Source organism: Pinus tabuliformis, chromosome 1_2 (genome assembly GCF_031772625.1).
Source record: "Pinus tabuliformis cultivar Carrire ecotype Pingquan chromosome 1_2, CPIR1, whole genome shotgun sequence".
NCBI lineage: Eukaryota > Viridiplantae > Streptophyta > Pinopsida > Pinales > Pinaceae > Pinus > Pinus tabuliformis.
In genome coordinates, this window is record NC_142298.1 from 1,295,736,255 (window position 1) to 1,295,742,291 (window position 6,037).

Below are 6,037 nucleotides of genomic sequence, written 5' to 3' on the forward strand. Positions count from 1 at the left end.
AAAAGTTTCTTTGTGAATATGCATTTGTGTGCTTGTTCTTACCATACTTCTTGGTTGTCATTCACGCCATTGTCTTGCCCACTCCTGCTTGTCGGTCGTGTTTCCTATCACAAGGACGGTGTGTGTTCATGCAGGTTGTGCATCATACGCCTATACCCATATGGAAAGGTGGGCACACGAGCTGTTTCGTCTGTCATAATTGGCTTTCATCCGCATCTAAGGCTTTCCAAACCGTATGCGCATCACCCTTCTGCATTCCTGTCAGTCCTCAAAACTTCATTGATGCGTACGCCACCATCTTGCGGGCATAGAGCGCAATACCCATTTTAGAGTGTCGAAATGCTACTATTCTAGTACTTCTCTTACAAATTTGTTCAGGAAATCATCCACCTCAATCAACCTGTCATACATAGGCAGATCTCTTACCTTTGTTGCTACGCAATGCAGTGACCTTGTCACCATGTTAAAGTTGAGCTTAGTTACCTCGTGTAACCGATTCTACCATCATTTTATTTCCTCATCCGAATCTGAGGTGCAGGAGCTTTCGCGCTCCCATGAGAGTCTGCCATCCGCTGTTGGATTTACCCAGTCCTGCTCCTGTGTGGTTATCTTGTAGATACAGTCTAGATCATCGTCGCTATCGTAGTCGCACACTGGCTCTGTGTAGCGCAATCCTTCCGCAGGGTCTAAAGGTACCACTACACGCAGTGACTTTTTCTCAAAAATCATCTTGCGCTTCTTTAGATTTATCACTCCATTCATGTCAGTGGCCCAATCTATTCCCAATAGCATGGGATATGGATTGTTGTCATCAACAATCTCTATCACTTTGAAATCTGCTAGCCCGCTGACACCTTCTATATCTACCGTTATTCCCTGCAATCTTCCCATGGGTAGGATCTTTTGTTGGTTCGCCATTCGCAATTGAATAGGAGACCATTGCAGCGTAGGCCTGCCCATGCACTCCCATGTCTGCTTTGGCAAGATGTTTGCATCCGATCCTAGATCCAAAATCACATGATCCATTTCATATTCCTTGATCTGCATGGTCAATCTCATCTCTCTTTCTGTTTGCGTTGTGTGCTTCTTGAGCTTCCGGACTACACATGGTTCTCCTGGCGTGGTTCCAGCACATCTAGTGATGAGTTCTTGCAACCCCTTCATAGCTTTGCTATTGCGCAACAGCTTCATGCATGTCTCCAAAAATGTAGTGAGCATTGATGGGTCCATTTCCGGTTCCAGTTTGTCTTTACTTCCTGAAGTGGAGGCATCCGCAAAGCTCTTCTTAGCTTCCATGAATGTCTCCTTAGCGCACTCTAAATCAAATTCTGGTTCCTTTGTTGGAGCCTTGTGAACCCAAGCACTCTCTTCGAGCTGCTTGCCTTTTTCATCTCCTGTCGTGATACCACTTTAGAGCACGATATTTACATTCGAGTCTTCCTCACGCGGTTCAGACCCCATCATTTGCAGGTTCTAAGTCGGGGGAGGTTGTAGTGCTCCTTTATCGTGTAACCTCGCTATCATCATGGGACAGTCCTCTATCTCATGATCAAACTGGGTACAATATAAGCATGATCATCTCATCGGATTTGTACAATTGTGGGCATAATGCTCCGGTCCTCCTCAATTGTAACATATCAGTTGTCTATGACCTCTTCCTGGTCCCATTCCACCTCGACCTCATTCGCGCCCATGAAATCCAGTGCGCGCCATCCCTGAATTTTGATCAAGGGCCTGTGTTTCGGTCTGAACTCTGTAGGTAGGAGTATGATCCATCATTAGTTCATAACTTCTACAAATACACCCATCGTGGCCTACTGACCTGCAGAAACTACAGAACAACTACTAGGAATTTTGCATATACTTTTGTAATAGATGGCAGTTATTTGTAGTATGCTTCCCTCCTATCTAACAAATCGCGCACCATAATGCAGGCACTGTGCTCGGTCCAACTGATGCCGCCGGTCTCAATGGCATTGCTCCTTGTCCTACCAGGTAGCTCGCGAAGACTGGACAACGGTCCTTGTCATGTCCCTGGACTTTGCACTTTACGCACCATACCTCCTTGCGTGCTTCTGGGTGAGCTATCCTGTCTTGTTTCAAAATTTGCATCTCAAGGCACAAGTTTTTCAACTGCGCGTGGATCTGTTGAACTCCCAGGTTAGTATATTTTATCATGGTCTCGTGCAGTCTCCTTGTGATCTCCAAGGCCTCGGCTTGAGTTGTTAGCTTCTCTTGTGACAACACATTCCTTAGATGCAGCGTTAGCGATGCTACAAATCATGCGCGATGTTTCCCATCCGTCAAGGTCCTATTGGCTTCATGAATTATACACTTCAGTCTCTGATCCAGCTCCCAGGGGTTCTCGCCTAGAAGCATCACGATTTCCTTAAATCCAATGATTGATTGTGTCTTTGATTTTGGCCTACTAAATTCCTTCTTTAGTGCAACTTGGATATCTGCGATCCCTGCGTTTAGATTTTCATTGGAATGCTTAATGTACCAAGTCAGTGCGCAATCCTGCAAAACACTGACCAGCGTTGCTTTCTTTATATTTTCATCCGAGACTCCCTGCATTTCCCATATAGCCCTTACCATGAACCAAAACTGGTATGGATCTTCATTCCCTACTCCTTTGAACACCGGCAACTTTATCGCACTTGCCATATTGAACTGTGGTGGTGGTGGAGGTGGTGTGGGCGAAGACGAGGGTGAAGATGGTGAAACTGGTGGTGATGTAGGTGGGGTGGTATGCGCGGAATTCATTGCTTTATCAAACTGATCGCACTTCTTGGTGAAACCTTCGTGAGCTCTTCCTTGCTTTCTTGCGGAGGTGAAATCAAGGGGATATTTTCTAGTTTTGTGCTACCTCCGTTTCTGTAGATCCTCCCACTTCGCCCCAAACATCAATTTATTTGCATAGCCTGCTTTTCAAACAGTAGCATTTTAATCCAAGTGTTCAAAGATTTAACGTACTAACCTCGTGGTCTTTTGAGGAAGTTTCGTTCCACCTCGCTATATCTGACTGAAGTATCTACCGCAAACTCGGTGATAAATCCTCTTATAATTCGATCAAGCCAGTGATCCACAACACGCGCGATCTTATCTTCAGATGCTTTCTGTTTGCGCACGAACTCTGGATTCCACACAATAGGTTTGTCAAGCATACACCTTCCTTGATTTTTTGCTAGCTTTGCGATCCACTCGTACAACTCAGAGGGGAAGGATGCAAAGAAAATTTTGTGGATTTCCATATATAAGTAGTAATCTAATCACTCTTCCTTTGGTAATCGCATATTCTTGTTTTCCTATGCCGCGAACTTGTGAATCTTTCTGTCTAACCACTCTTCAATTCCTTTCTTTGTCAGATTCTAGTGATATGAAATTAGACATATCTTATGCAGATCGTGGTCCCTGCAACGGAACCATTTGTTGGCTTATTGTGGCCTGACCCAAGTTTAGAGCTAGTTTAGGCAAACAAATCCTGGTACTACTGGCCCTTTCGGCAACAGTCCACGGAGCGTGGACTGAGGTCTCACCTGAAGTAGTATGTGAGGGTGCTAGAACCAGGTTTCCGCACCCTGGAGATGAGAAGGAGTTCCACTGGTTTTCGGTTTGACCCTGCGCACAGGTTGCTTTGCGCACTTTCCCATACTTCGCAGCCTGATATACTGCCTTCGCGCAGCCCTACCCAGGGGTTGAACGTCGTGCTCTACATTATTACCCAAGACCTTACTGGTATTCCAACATTCGTTAATTTGCCTACTTTAGTGCTTTAAGTATTCTTAACAATATAAACCATTCATACAGGTGTGCGTAGTAAATAAACAGTATATTTGCAAATTATATCAATCATTCATTAACCCAAGAACAGATACACAGAATTATAACAAAACTTCTCTTTATTAATTCCTTCCTCGGTTACAGACTCGACTTCTCCCTGCACACTCAGCTGCAGTGGTCCACGCACTCAGCTGCGAACTATTAGGCTTCTGCGCACTCAGCTGAAGAGCCCTCTCCTACTCTACGACCCAAAGACACACTTCAACTTGTGACTCAATCACTTAGACTTTTTCCTACTTCTTCCTTCTCTCCTTTTACACTTATACAATCCCATGGTTTGCAGACCATGGGTAGGTTTATCCAGTTGACATTACATTACAAAACTAGGGCGGACAACCCTGTGACTCTATCATACTTTCGTGCCCCGTGCCCGCAATTCGCAGATCTTTACAACAAGATTCAGTCAAAACTTGGGCTTTGAGCCCCAAAACATGCCTTGGGGGGATTCCATGCCCAACATAGGCTATGGTGAAAGAGGCTGGGATAATGCACTTTTCCTTTCAATTGAACCCTTTCAGAAATTTTGGATAGGGTTGTATACAAGTAGCTGGACAAATTTAGAGACTTGGGAACTATAAAGTGCATGAGCGGTCTTATGTGGTATTGATATAGCCTAGAAAATCTTCCCTCACGTGTGAAGAACTTCATTACAACCTTCATCAATGGTGCATATCTCTCCAACAAGTATCTGAATGGGAAAACATGTGAGATATCCCCTTTGTATTGTGATTTCAAGTAGGGTTTGTACTCTTCTTGGTCTAGGTTCATGCCTTTGAACCGGTTTTCACCATGGTTTGGTATGCCTGCAGCTTGAGAGATGTCATCCACTGAAAACATGAAATCAGTCCCTGCAATGGTGACCTTGTCTTCGTTCAAGGTGAGGGAAAATATACCTCTGAGATGCTCATGGTAACCTACTTCCTGCACTCTTCGACAAAACCCTAAACAATTGACATCCTCAAAGCATCTCATAAAAAATGGGGAGGAGGTGATTTCATTGCAATTAGAGGGCTCAAACTTGAGTATCTTCCCCCCCAGTATCTTTAAACCAAAAGAATTCATGTTATTATATCAAGGTGCCTTTGGGCTAGGCCTAAATCCACAAATAAGATACTTTTGGTCTCTTTAGAGGTGATTTTTGTTGGCATTATGATACAGGTGTGGTGTTATGGCATAAGTGTTGCCCTTGATGGTAACTCATTCAAGTAGCAGATCGAGTTCAGGCTCTCAAAATAATGAAGATAATGAGATATCCGTAGGTTCCTATTCACAAATATGCGGCCTTAGGTTGGGTCTGTAGGTGCGCCGTTCAAAAGATGCGGACATGTTCGCAGGGGTTCCAAACAAAAGGTGCGGGCCTAAAGTTCACAGACTTTCATGCAAAGAAAAGCGCACGCACGTGGGAAATCTTACGGGTGATCCATGGTATTTAGTCTAATGGTTTTGATCCTATGGCTTTGGTCTGTGGTTTTGCTTCTAAAGTATTGAACCCAGGTTTTGGGCCCCTTGTATTGGAATTCTATGGTTTTGGTCCTTGGTTCGAGTAAGGCCTAGTCTATAAAAAGAGAGGAGATCATTTGGCTGGAGGGAACAAGTGTGTGAATATCTGGAGATAAGCTAGATCTGGAATATTTTGATCTATTGGTGAGCTAAGAAGAAACCTGAGCATTGCAAGACAGATCTACTGTTGGGTTGAGATCTCTTTGATGCACGATCAGATCTGTAAATCTGATAGTCTGGGGTATAATTGAAGTCTGATAAATTGTCTATACCCAGAGGTCCGCAGGCCAGATACAGCGAAGGTGCGGAGGTACACAGGCCGACAGACAGAGCAGGAGTGGAGGTGTGCAGTCGAGACAGAGCACAGGTGCGGAGGTGCGCAATCCAGTAGACACTGCAGGTGCGAAGGTGCGCAGTTCAGCAGACACTTCAGGTGTAGAGATCGCAGGCTGGGCACGGAGACAGTGCAGTGATCCACAGGCTTCACACAATAGAGTTGCGAATATCCACAGGTTTCTTTTGGTGAAGTTGCGGACTTTTCTCTTGAAATATGTTTTAGCTGCCTTTGTCTATTTCTGCTGTGTTCTGGGTTTTTGAATTGGTGTCTGGTTTCTGGTACTATGTACTAAGAAGTTATTGATTCGGTAGTTGCACAAGGAAGTTGATTAATTTGATGGTTGAATGATATTCATGG